The sequence below is a fragment of the Lutra lutra genome, chromosome 9, assembly GCF_902655055.1.
Source record: "Lutra lutra chromosome 9, mLutLut1.2, whole genome shotgun sequence".
Lineage (NCBI taxonomy): Eukaryota > Metazoa > Chordata > Mammalia > Carnivora > Mustelidae > Lutra > Lutra lutra.
Window position 1 is genome coordinate 120198806 of NC_062286.1, and position 14503 is coordinate 120213308.

The 14503-nt window shown below is 37.6% G+C and overlaps 1 protein-coding gene across 8 annotated transcripts in view; it reads right to left on the reverse strand.

Moving 5' to 3' along the window:
- Positions 1–14503, reverse strand: part of NCOA6 (nuclear receptor coactivator 6) — a 105874-nt gene that overhangs the window by 55608 nt on the left and 35763 nt on the right. For all 8 annotated transcript variants that reach the window (XM_047746552.1, XM_047746551.1, XM_047746554.1 and 5 more), the window contains one exon: positions 3572–3674. The gene's annotated coding sequence lies outside the window, so the exon portion shown is untranslated. The remainder of the gene's footprint in view (positions 1–3571; positions 3675–14503) is intronic.

A 14503-nucleotide genomic window follows, 5' to 3' on the forward strand; every position in this document is an offset into this window, starting at 1 on the left:
AAGGAAAGCTCTTTTTTATAAAAGAATGCTAACTTAAATATAAAAATGGCATTAGAAAAAAAACAATTTTGTGATCCCTAATAAAGTAATTCAGAAAAGGATCATTAATAAGAGTAAAAACAACATGTGAAAAGTTGACAGAGAACTAACTGGATATTCACATGATGTCAAAGTATCATTCTAGAGATTTGCTGCTTGGGAAAGGGAAAACTAATTTCACAGTGGGTGGCTCTGGCTGTCATCACCTAAACACAATGACCAAACCACATCACTAACAGAAAAAAACCCAGAAACTATGTACAATATTAATTGCATAATATTACCTATGAAATATTCCTGCAGGGGCACCTGGGAGGCTCAGTTGGTTAAGCAACTGCCTTGGGCTCAGGTCATGATCCTGGAGTCCCAGGATTGAGTCTCACATCAGACTCTTTGCTCAGCGGAGAGTCTGCTTCTCCCTCTGACCAGCCCCCCATGCTCACTCTCCCTCAAATAAATAAAATCTAAAAAAAAAAAAAAAAAGAGAGAGAAAGAAAGAAAGAAAGAAACATTCCTGCCAAAAATGTTTAACCTGACTCTAACAAGTCTTTATACAGGAGAGAGACAATAACTTAAAGAACACTGTGAAGAAGTATTCAGACAAATCTAGAGGGTAGGACTTCTAGAGCATAATGGGCTTGGCCTCTTTAGTAAGTAAATGGTCATGAAAGAAGAAAAAGGTAGGTGAAATTATTCTATGTTAAAAGAGATTTATTTTTTTTTTTAAGATTTTATTTATTTATTTGACAGACAGAGATCACAAGTCGGCAGAGAGGCAGGCAGAGAGAGAGGAGGAAGCAGGCTCCCTGCTGAGCAGAGAGCCCAATATGGGGCTTGATCCCAGGACCCTGAGACCATGACCCGAGCTGAAGGCAGAGGCTTTAACCCACTGAGCCACCCAGGCGCCCCTTAAAAGAGATTTAAAAGACTTAAAAATCAAAAGCAGTGTATGGTCCTTTAATAGGTCTTGGTTTGAAAAAAAAAAAAAAAAAAAAACAACATGTCGGGATGCCTGGGTGGCTCAGTGGGTTGAGCCTCTGCCTTCGGCTCGGGTCATGGTCTCAAGGTCCTGGGATTGCCTGGGTGGCTCAGTGGGTTAAAGTCTCTGCCTTCAGCTCGGGTCATGATGCCAGGGTCCTGGGATCCAGCCCCGCTTTGGGCTCTCTGCTCAGCGGGGAGCCTGCTTCCCTTCCTTTCTCTCTGCCTGCCTCTCTGCCTACTTGTGATCTCTCTGTCAAATAAATAAATAAAAATCTTTAAAAAAATAAAATAAATAGAAATCAAAAAGATTCATCCATCCATCCATCCATTCACTTTGAGAGAGAGAGAGAGAAAGAGAGAGCATGTGCAAGCGCAGGGGGAGTGGCAAAGGGAAAGGGAAAGAGAAAGAATCTCAAGTACACTCCCCACTGAGCAGAGTGCCTGACGAAGGGCTCAGTCTCTCAACCCTGAGATTATGACCTGAGCTGAAATCAAGACTCAGATACTTAACTGACATAGCCACCCAGGTACCCTGGGGAATTACTGCTAATTTTGTTAGGTGTGACAATAATGGTGTTATGGACAATGTTTTTACTGTTTAAGAGATGCATACTGGGGGCGCCTGGGTGGCTCAGTGGGTTGGGCCGCTGCCTTCGGCTCGGGTCATGATCTCAGGGTCCTGGGATCGAGTCCCACATCGGGCTCTCTGCTCAGCAAGAAGCCTGCTTCCCTCTCTCTCTCTCTCTGCCTGCCTCTCCATCTACTTGTGATCTCTCTCTGTCAAATAAATAAATAAAATCTTAAAAAAAAAAAAAAAAAGAGATGCATACTGAAGCACTCTGGGGGGTAAAATGTCATATGCTTATAATTTACTTTAAAATAATTAAGGGGGGGCACCTGGGTGGCTCCATCAGTTACGTGTCTGACTTCAGCTTGCGTCATGATCTCAGGGTCCTGGATGGAGCCCCACGTCTGGATCCATGTTTAGCAGGGAGCCTGCTTATCCCTCTCCCTCTGCTCCTCCTCCTGTTCTCACTCACTCTCACTCTTTCTCTCTCAAATAAATAAAATCTTAAAAAAAAATAAAATATTGAGGGGAAAAATAGATAAAGCAAATTTGGCAAAAGGTTAATAAAGGTTAAATATAGATGATGGGTATATAGATGTTCCTTATACTTTTGTTTATAATATAATTTTATAAAATGTTTGAAATTGTTCATAATAAAAATTAAAAAAGAAAGAAAGAAAAGAAAAAAGCAAGCATACCAGCACACAGTACTGCTCCAAGGTAAAACTCTACCAGACATCGGGACGGCTTAGAAGCTTACTTATGAACATCTTCCAAATCACAGTAGGATTAAAAATAAATAAATATATTTAAACATATATATTTGTAAATGTATAAGTTTATATTACTTATAAGTATATAAATGTATATATCATATGTATTATACATATAACCAGCTAATATGCACCAGATTTACATTTAAATCTGAAGAGAAAGGACTGGTGTAGGTAGTTGAATAATGAGAAAAGACTGTCACACGCCATTCAGATTATCAACTTGGCAGTCATCTGAACAAAAGATGATCTATATCAGAAATCACAAACTCACATACTCACAGGGTCAGACAGATAAAATAAGAGAAGAACACTAGATATTAAACGCATTTGCACATACTGTATGAATGATTTGGGCAACAGAAAATTCACATACCATCTATGCTAAGTAGTCACTGCTCTGCTCCAGCTTATTACTTTCTTTTTGGAAGATTGGGAGGCGTTGTGCCAAGCCCAGCACTAGTAGATGTTCTGAATTTTAGGAAAAGACTAAAATCTATTCAGTGAAGTTTTCAGATTTTAAAACAGTTTTACATTTTTGGAAAATACTCTGCAGGCTAAATGAAACATTTTAACTGTATAAGGCTCAGGCACCACTTTTTAATTTCTATGACTCACATAATTGACTAGTCCAACACTAGGTCTGGGTAAACTATGCTGGATTTGGTATAGTGCTAAAGGAGACCAGATATTTAAAATGCATTTAAATGTTGTGATGTGCCAGGATGCTTGGGTGGCTCCATCAGTAGAGTGTCTGACTCTTGATTTTGCCTCAGGTCACGATCTCAGGGTCATGAGATCGAGCCCTGCATGGGAATCCTCACTCAGTGTGGGGTCTACTTGAGATTCTCTCTCTCTCTCTCTGCCATACCCACTTGTGCTCTCTCACTCACAAATAAATAATCTTAAAAAAAAAAAATTATGATGTGCCTCCTGAGAGGTCTGTGGGCTCTCTAAGAGAAAGAAAAAGAGATCAAGGTCTCAACCCCAGAGGAACAGAAGGTACTCAAACCTCAAACTTAGTGAATTTTGGGCTTCATTAAACATGAAGATGCCTCCCATTAACTGGCTGAAGGACCATTTTCTCCTTTGACAAAATGCCAGATGATGAAGGAAACAGTTTTTTATTTGCAGTGTAACTTTGGTAGTCATTCTGTTGTATGGAAATAAGCTGAACCTTAACCACTCTTTTATGTAAGATTTCACTCACCAAAAGGTCTTTAATTTTTATCATTTATCCATGTCATCTTCTAAGTCCAAACAAGCTGGCATTTTTAGGGTTGGTATTTCAAGGCAGCGGCCAAATAAAAATTCTAAAAAAGAGTGAGAGAGAGAAAATAAAGTTTCAGTATTCTATAGAAATTAGAAATTTCAGAAGTGACATCTTTTCAATAGAAGTCAATACAAATATCACAAGTTATCATCAAGTCAACTTACACATCTTCAGGGGATATTAAAACAGTTTTCATTAAGTCTACAAAATATATATTTTTTCTGAGATTAAATCACTATTTAACAAGCATCTCAAAGAGTATGGAAGCAGAACTCAGGGACATATACTAGCTTAAGAATTATGAAACTGGGACACAAAGCCTTAGAGCCCTCCTCCTTTTACTTCCATTTTTATATCTGTCAAATTAAAATGAATTGATAGCATCTGTCACACTGTTTTTCAGTGACTTGGAGCCAAAACCAAAATATTTTGTAGACACACTAAATATAAGACTCACTTGTTCTAACATAATTTCAAAATTCACCTTAAACTCTATCAAGTATAGATTTAAGGGTTTTTTCCTATTTTATACATAATATCTATACATTTTATTTTTCATTAAATTTTGTTTTTCTAAGTATTCTTTATGGTATACATAAGAATTTTGCATAGATACTGCCTAACTTTGTCATGCTTCAGAAAAAATTCTCACTTAAGATAATATCAGTCTACAACATCTTCAACTTGGCTGTTACAGTTTTACATTATCACCAAATATTGATTTTATAATCTCAAAATGTTAGATGGATATATGTATTACATATTAATAATTATTAGAGAAAAAAACTATGCCTTATTTTTTATTTTAAGAAAAAGCCATCTTTTTAAGTCTCCATGGAACGTTAACAAAAACTGACCTTAAAAGAGGCCAAAGAAAATCCCTATAGAGTAGCAGATTAAAGTACACTTATCTTGATGAGCACTGAGTAATACATGGAATTGCTAAACCACTACATTGTATACCTGAAACAAATATAACACTGTATGCTAACTATACTAGAATTAAAAAAAAAACAAAACAAAACACCCTTGATAAATCCAAAAGTAACAGTGGGATAATATCCTGATGACAATGCACTTAATGAAATTATAAACTTAAAATAAAATATAGAAATGAAGGCCTTTAAAACAACAACAAAACCCTTGGGCTTTGGTTAAAAACGAAATCAATACTGCAACATTTCTAGAAAATGCCTAAATAAGGAAAATGTGACATATTAGAACCTAAAAATATAGCTGAACCAGTAAAGAAGAAAATTCACAGCCATAAATATGTATGCATCAGGGAAAAGGGACAAAAAAAAAAAAAGAAAGAAAGAAAGAAAGAAAGAAAGAAAGAAAGAAAGAAAGAAAGAAATCTGACTCCATATCTGACTCAAAAATATAGGGAAAAAAAAAATAGGGAAAAAACCAGGAAGGTGAACTGAAAGAAATCAAAATGAAGGAACTAGGGCGCCTAGGTGGCTCAGTGGGTTAAAGCCTCTGCCTTTGGCTCAGGTCATGATCCTGGGGTCCTGGGATCCAGCCCCACATTGGGCTCTCTGCTCAGCTGCTCAGCGGGGAGCCTGCTTCCCTTCCTTTCTCTCTGCCTGCCTCTCTGCCTACTTATGATCTCTGTCTGTCAAATAAATAAATAAAATCTTTAAAAAAAATGAAGGAATTAAACAGAGCTAAAAGCAGAAAATAGAAAAACAGCAGAATAAATCAATCCAACAACTGGTACATCGGAGGAAAATCAATAAAATAATTAAACCACTAGCTAATCTAGTAAGTAAAAAGGGAGAAAGTCCAAATATATAAAATATGAGATAAGTAACCACAAAAACAAAGGAAATTAAAAGGACCTTAGAGACTATGTTCTTCAAGCTTTTGCTCAATTTATCTATGTAAATATGGTATGCCCCCCAAAAGCACCACATACAGATTTAATGGAAATATTAACCCTTTAAAGAGCAGATAAGTCTAGTGATCTGAAACTATTCCAGAGCATGCAAAAAAAGAAAAAAAGAAAAAAGAAAAAAGAAAACTTCCTAAATCTTTTTATGAAGCAAATATAACATGAGTATCAAAAGCTGATACAGGGGTGCCTGAGTGGGTCAGTCAGTTAAGTGTCTGCCTTCTCCTCAGGTTGTGATCCCAGGGTCCTGGGATGGAGCCCAGGTCAGGTTCCCTGCTCACAGGGAACCTGCTTCTCCCTCTGCTCCCTGCTCAAGCACCCTCTCTCTCTCAGATAAATAAAATCTTCAAAAAATAAAAAGCTGATACAACTGCAGGCAGAAAGCTATAGATTAATCTCTCTTATACTGATGCAAGATTCTAAATCAAACTTTAAATACACCCATACATTAGAAGAATAATGCATCAAAATTATGTGGAGTTTGGTCTAGGAATGCAAGAAAGGATCATTATGAGGAAACTAAGGGAAAAAGGCATATGATCATCTCCACAGATATTAAAAGCCACCTGACAAAATTCAACACTTCCTGATTTAAAAAAAGAAAAAATCAAATAGGGGCACCTGGGTGGCTCAGGGGGTTAGGTGGCTAGCTCTTGATTTTGGCTCAGGTTATGATCTCAGGGTCCTGGGAATGAGCCCTGTGTCTGGCTCCACGCTCAGCAGGGAGTCAGCTAGAGGATTCTTCTTCCTTAACCCTCTGCCCCTTCCCCCAGATCACATACATGCTCACTCTCTCTAAAATAAAATTTTTTTTAAAGAAATCAAATAGGAATATACAAATACTTCCTTAGCATGACAAAATATCTTTTTAGCCCTAAAGTCAGCAGCTTGCTTAGTGGGGAAAAGTTGGGAAGATAGATATCCATTATGTGTTATTAAACACTATGCCAAAAGTATAAAATCAGTGAAATGAAACAAGACTAATAATAGTAAAAAAATGGGAAGAAGAGTATAGAACTATCACTATTAGCAGATGATATATATTTGTATTCTTGAACATCTTAGAAAATCAACCAAGAAAAATAAGAAAATTCAGTAAAGTAGAATGGTACAAAATATACAGAAAGCAAGTTTTTATTACATATGCAATTGATCACCAGTAGGTGGGGGGAAATCTAATTAATAACAGCAACAAAAAATAAAATATTTAGGAATAAACTAAAAAGAAAATGCAGAACTACAAGATGAAATTTTTTTTTTTTTTAAAGATTTTATTTATTTATTTGACAGAGAGAGATCACAAGCAGGCAGAGAGGCAGGCAGAGAGAGAGGAGGAAGCAGGCTCCCCGCTGAGCAGAGAGCCCGACGCGGGGCTCGATCCCAGGACCCTGAGATCATGACCTGAGCCGAAGGCAGCGGCTTAACCCACTGAGCCACCCAGGCGCCCCTACAAGATGAAATTTTTAACACGCTAATGAAAGATCCAAATATGAAAAAGACTTGAACAAATGGAATGACATACCAAATTCCTAGAAAAAAAGACTTCTAAACAGCAATTCACCATAATTTAGAATTTAATAATCCCAATAAAAAATGCTAATTTTTTTTAAAGATTTTATTTATTTATTTGACAGACAGAGATCACAAGTAGGCAGAGAGGCAGGCAGAGAGAGAGGGAGGAAGCAGGCTCCCTGCTGAGCAGAGAGACCAATGCGGGGCTCGATCCCAGGACCCTGAGACCATGACCTGAGCTGAAGGCAGAGCCTTTAACCCACTGAGCCACCCGGGCGCCCCTAACGTTTTTTTTTAATGGACAAATTGACTTTAAAATTCATATGGAAAGAAAAAGAGTAAAAAAGAAAAAACAACTCTTAAAAATAAGAGTAGTGAAAGGGTAAATCCTATCAGATACCAAAACACAATGCCTCAATAATTAAAAATCTGTAGTATTGGCACATAAACTAATGGGAGACCAATAGAAGACTAAAATCCCCCAAACTGATGAAAATGGATATGGAATTTTAATGTCTCATAAAGGTGGAAAAATTTGATTTTTTCACTAAATGGGAGCAGGTTGCCACCTAGGGAAAAAACAAAATTAGAGCTACACCTCATAACATGAGAACTTCAAATGGACCCAAAACTTCAATGTAACAAACCCTACAAGTATTAGAAGAAAATACAGAAGAAATCTTTATAACCTTGGAGTTGGTAAGGATTTTCTAATCATGACTCAAAATTCAAAGCCATTAAAAAAACTGATAAATTTGAATACATAGAAATCAAAGAATTCTGCAAAGCAAGAAACATCATAAGCAAAACAAAACCCCAACAAACAAAATGACAAAGTAAGAAAAATATATTAGCAATCATATCATTGAAGAAAGAGCAAATCTCCCATATATAAACATACTGTAGAAAAAAACATAGGTTTGTGTGTGTGTGTGTATGTGTGTGCATGCATGCACATATATATATATAATAAAGAGAACAGTAATTTGGACAAAGTATTGTGTCCAAAAATGGACACAGAATATGATCATAAAATTCACAGAAAAGGAACTACAAATGAACTTTAGACATATGAAAAAATATTCAACCTCACACGTAAGAAAAATTTTTTTTCACTCACCAGATTACAAAAATCCAAAAACCTAATAATGCACTCTTCTGACAAGGTTATAGGAAAACAGACACTCTCATTCATTGCTAGTGGTAGTCTAACATCAGCAATTAGGTATTATCTATCAAAATTATAATTATATATACCATAACGCAACAATCTCACTTTTGGGTAGTGATCCAATCCAACAGGTACACCTGTTCCCACAGTAGATAACATATATACAAGGTTATTCACTAAAGCATTGTTTGCTATAGCAAGATAGGAAATCACCCAAATGTCCACCTGATTAAATTATAGTACATCTAATAAAAAGGAAATGCAACAAGAATAAGGATGCTCTCTATGCACTGATATGGAATAATCTCCAAGATACATTGTTGAGAGAAGAAAAAACAAGGAGTAAAACATTGACTATAGTATGCTACTTCTGGCAAGAAAAGAAGAGAAAAATATTTTTTTATGTTAGTATCAAAACAAAATACTCTAGGGGTGGCTGGGTAGTTCAGTAGGTTAAGCATCTGCCTTTGGCTCAGATCATGATCCCAGGGTGCTGGGGTCAAGTCCCACATTGGGCTCCTTGCTGGATGGTGAGCCTGCTTCTCCCTCTATCCCTCCCTCTGCTTGTGTTCTCTCTTTCTCTCTCTCTCTCACAAATGAATCAAATCCTTAAAAAAAAATAAGCTAGAAAGAAATATTTAAATTAATTAAATTATTTAAATATTTAAATTAAATATTTAAAAAATAGAAATTATTATCTTCATGGTAAATTTTTAAAAATCATGTTGTACCAGAAGGCAACGAAGCACTCAGACCAATGGGGAGCATGTCACAAAGACCCAGAAAAAAAAAAGCCAGTTTTAAGGGGTTTCTACCAGCAAATTTGAGATAATTTAAGAACTAAAAAGAATAATGACTAAAAATCACGATAATATCATGAATAAACAAGAATCCACAAATACATAGTAATAGATAGCTCAGAGAATTAAAAAAAAATTTCTTAGGAAGTCACCTTTAGGAGTAACTATGACATCAACTCCTTACTCTGAAGACTGATAAAGAAAAAGAATGAAGCAAAGAATTTACTTCTTTTAAGAAAGGTTCATCCTTGGTAGAAAGGGAAAGCTCTCCTTAACATTAGAATGCTAGTTAATAAATGCAGAAGGAAAGAATTTTTAAAATCATCATTGTGCAACCTACAATGAAATAAGTGATTCATTCAGGCAAGGATGATCAAGGGGTGCTAAAAGTCATCTTGTGAAAATTGTTGGGAAACAGAAGATTCCCATGGTGCTAAGGGATTATTCCACAGATTAATTCCGAATTGCAAAGGGAAAACAATACTTTACAATAAAAAGATATGATAGTCAGCAGCTTAACCTGGTGACCAAACTCAGTGAACAATTAGAGTGAGACCTTTTATTTATGCCTCCTGATGTGATGTAACTGAAGTGCCAGTCATCATCTACAATGTATCATTACCCAAAATGCCTAACCTAGGTCTAAACCTAGTTTAAACCTAATTTCTCCTTTATAGGAAATTCAGGAGAAAGAGCAACGAGAACGATTGCAAGAAGTATTGTATTACATGAAGAAATAACCAGATCTAGAATGTGGGACTTGCTACAACCAAACTGATCTGGTCTCTTCAAAACCCAAAATCTTAAGGGAAGAGAGAGGGGGAAGATACAGTTCTCATTTAAAAGACTTCAGAAATATAACCACCAAATGCAATGCATGAATGTTACTTAGACCCACTTTGAAGAAAAGAGTCGTAACATCTTTTTTTAGATATGGGAAAAACTGAATGTGAAGTACTAGAAGATATTAAAATATGCTTAAAAACATTCTTGGGTGTGAGGAGCCTGGGTGGCTCAGATGGGTTTAGCCTCCAGCTCTTGGTTTCGGCTCAGATCACGATCTCAGGGTCATAAGATTGAGCCCCCTGTTGGGCTCACCCTGTTAGGCTCCCCTTGTTGGGCTCCCCACTTGGCCAGGAGTCTGATTGAGATTCTCTTCTTCTGCCCCTTCCTCCACATGGGCACATGCATGTGGGTGCTAATAAATAATTAATGAAATCCCTGAGAGGGAGGAGAAAGAAAAAGGACTAGAAGATATAGTTGAACAAATTCTCCATGAAAATTTTCCCAATCTGGCGAATGGAACCAGTGTTCATGTACTAGAGGCAGAAAGGTCTCCCCCGCACCAAGATCATAGAATCTAGAAAGACCTAGAGACATCTGATTGTGAAAATGATGAATCATAATTTTGGACAGGAGCTCTTGAAAGCAGCTAGGGGGAAGAAATTCCTTACTTACAGAGGAAAGCCCATCAGAATAACGTCAGACCTGTCCACAGAGACCTGGCAAGCCAGAAAGGGCTGGCAAGATGTATTCAGGGCAGTAAATGAGAAGAACATGCAGCCAAGAATACTTTATTCAGCAAGACTGACATTCAAAATGGATGGAGAGACAAAGAGCTTCCAAGATCGGCAAGGTTTAAAAGAGTATGTGACCACCAAACCGGCACTGCAAGAAATATTAAGGGGGGGTTCTATGAAAGAGGAAAAAACCCAAGAATACCATTGAACAGAAATATATGGAGACAATCTATAGAAACAAAAGACTTCTCAGGTAACACGATGTCAATAAAAACGTATCTCTCAATAATCACTCTCAATGTGAATGGCCTAAATGTGCCCATAAAATGACACAGGGTTGCAGATTGGGTAAAATGACAGGACCCATCCATAAGAAACCCATTTTGAACCTAAGGATACATCCAGACTGAAAGTGAAGGGATGGAGAAGCATCTTTCATGCCAATGGGCCTCAAAAGAAGGTTGGGATAGCGATTCCCATATCAGATAAATTAGATTTTAAACTAAAGACTGTAGTCAGAAATACAGAAGGACACTACATCATTCTTAAAGGGACTATACACCAAAAAGATCTAACAACTGTAAATATTTATGCCCCCAATATGGGAGCAGCCAATTACATAAGAAAACTGTTAATCAAGATAAAGAGTCATACTGATATGAATACATTAATAGTAAGAGATCTTAACACGCCGCTCTCACTAACAGACAGATCATCATCCAAGCAGAAAATCAATAAAGAAACAAGACCATTGAATGACACACTGGACCAGATGGATCTCACAGATATGTACAGAACATTCTACCCTAAAACAACAGAATACTCATTCTCCTCGAGTGCACATGGAAACTTCTCCAGAATAGACCACATACTGGGTCACAAATCAGGGCTCAACCGATACCAAAAGATTGAGATTATTCCCTGTATGTTCTCAGATCACAATGCTTTGAAACTGGAGCTCAACCACAAGAAAAAGTTTGGAAGGAATTCAAACAGCTGGAAGCTAAAGACCACCTTGTTTAAGAATGCTTGGATCGGGCGCCTGGGTGGCTCAGTGGGTTAAGCCGCTGCCTTCAGCCCAGATCATGATCTCAGGGTCCTGGGATCGAGTCCCACATGGGGCTCTCTGCTCAGCAGGGATCCTGCTTCCCTTCCTCTCTCTCTGCCTTTCTGCCTACTTGTGATCTCTCTCTGTCAAATAAATAAATAAAATCTTAAAAAAAAAAAAAGAATGCTTGGATCATGCTTCCTCCTCTCTCTCTGCCTGCCTCTCTGCCTGCTTGGGATGTCTCTCTCTGTCAAATAAATTAAAAAAAAAAAAAGGGGGGGGGGCGCCTGGGTGGCTCAGTGGGTTAAGCCGCTGCCTTCAGCTCGGGTCGTGGTCTCAGGGTCCTGGGATCGAGCCCCGCATCGGGCTCTCTGCTCAGCAGGGAGCCTGCTTCCTCCTCTTTCTCTGCCTGCCTCTCTGCCTGCTTGGGATCTCTCTCTGTCAAATAAAAAAAAAAAAAAAGAATGCTTGGATCAACCAGGAAATCAAAGAAGAACTTAAACAATTCATGGAAACCAATGAGAATGAAGACACTTTGGTCCAAAACCTATGGGATATAGCAAAGGCAGTCCTAAGGGGGAAATACATAGCCATTCAAGCCTCCCCCTGCAAAACTGAAAAATCCAGAATACACCAGCTATCTCTACACCTTAAAGAACTGGAGAATCAACAACAAATTAAGCCAACTCTACACACAAGAAGGGAAATAATCAAGATTAGAGCAGAGATCAATGACATAGAAACTAGAGATACAGTAGAACGCATCAATGAAACTAGAAGCTGGGTTTTTTTTTTTTTTTTGAAAGAATCAGTAAGATCAATAAACCATTGGCCAAACTAATCCAAAAGAAAAGAGAGAAGGCCCAAATTAATAACATTATGAATGAAAAGGGAGAGATCACAACTAACACCAAGGAAATAGAAACAATCATCAGAAATTATTATCCACAGTTATATGCCAATAAGTTGGCAACCTAGATGAAATGGATGCATTCCTGGAAAACTATAAACTTCCAAAATTGAACCAGGAAGAAATTGACAACCGGAATAGACCAATTTCTAGTAATGAGACTGAAGCAGTGATCAAAAACCTCCCAAAAAACAAGAGCCCAGGACCTGACGGATTCCCTGGGGAATTCTACCAAACTTTCAAAGAAGAAATAACACCTATTCTCCTGAAGCTGTTTCAAAAAATTGAAGCAGAAGGAAAACTTCCAGACTCTTTCTATGAAGCCAGCATTACCCTGATCCCCAAACCAGGCAAAGACCCCACCAAAAAGGAGAACTTCAGACCAATATCCCTGATGAATATGGATGCTAAGATTCTCAACAAGATCCTAGCTAATAGGATCCAACAGCACATTAAAAAGATTATCTATTATGACCAGGTGGGATTCATCCCTGGGTTTCAAGGATGGTTCAACATTCGCAAATCAATCAATGTGATAGAACAAATCAATAAGAGAGAAGAACCACATGGTCCTCTCAATTAATGCAGAAAAAGCATTTGACAAAATCCAGCACCCGTTCCTGATTAAAACACTTCAAAGTATAGGGATAGAGGGAACATTCCTCAACTTCATAAAGTCTATCTATGAAAAACCCACAGCAAATATCATCCTCAATGGGAAAAAGCTCATAGCCTTCCCGTTGAGATAAGGAACACGACAAAGACGCCCACTCTCACCACTCTTGTTCAACATAGCATTAGAAGTCCTAGCAACAGCAATCAGTCAACAAAGAGAAATAAAAGGTATTCAAATTGGCAATGAAGAAGTCAAACTCTCTCTCTTCGCAGAAGACATGATACTTTATATGGAAAACCCAAAAGACTCCACCCCCAAACTACTAGAACTCATACAGCAATTCAGTAATGTGGCAGGATACATAGTCAATGTACAGAAATCAGTTGCTTTCTTATACACTAACAGTGAAAATACAGAAAGGGAAATTAGAGAATCGATTCTATTTACTATAGCACCAAGAACCATAAGACACCTGGGAATAAACCTAACCAAAGAGGTAAAGGATCTGTACTCGAGGAACTACAGAACACTCATGAAAGAAATTGAAGAAGACACAAAAAGATGGGAAGACCATTTCATGCTCATGGATCAGAAAAATAAACATTGTTGGGGCGCCTGGGTGGCTCAGTGGGTTAAGCCGCTGCCTTCGGCTCAGGTCATGATCTCAGGGTCCTGGGATCGAGCCCCGCATCGGGCTCTCTGCTCAGCAGGGAGCCTGCTTCCTCCTCTCTCTCTGCCTGCCTCTCTGCCTGCTTGTGATCTCTGTCTGTCAAATAAATAAATAAAATCTTTAAAAAAAAGAAAAATAAACATTGTTAAAATTATATAATAGTATAATATAGTATATATTATATATAAATATATACTATATATATATAAGTAGTAAAATATAAAAGTATAGACTGCCTAGAGCAATCTATACTTTCTTTCAATGCCATTCCGATCAAAATTCCACTGGCATTTTTCAAAGAGCTGGAGCAAACAATGCTAAAAAAAAAATCTTAAAAAACAAAATTGTGGTGCCTGTGTGGCTCAGTTGGTTAAGCATCTGACTTCAGCTCAAGTCATGATCTCAGGTCCTGGGATCCAGCCCCATGAGTCTTGTCTTTTAACCTCAGGTTCAGCGTTTCTTCCACCATATACCAAACTCTCTTCTTACCAGGGCGACTCTACCCTACTCATAGTGCACAAGTGGCAGAAATATCAGAACCAAGTGATCTATCTCATTTATTTCAGGCCAATTCTCACTAATTAGAAGTGTCTCAACTACTCTAAAATGACTGAAGTCAGAATATTTGAGATCAAATGAGTATATGCTTTGAGAGAACTTGAGTAGTTCTCAACTTTGGCTACACATTGTAATTATTTGGGAAACTTTAAAAAATAATGCCTTAG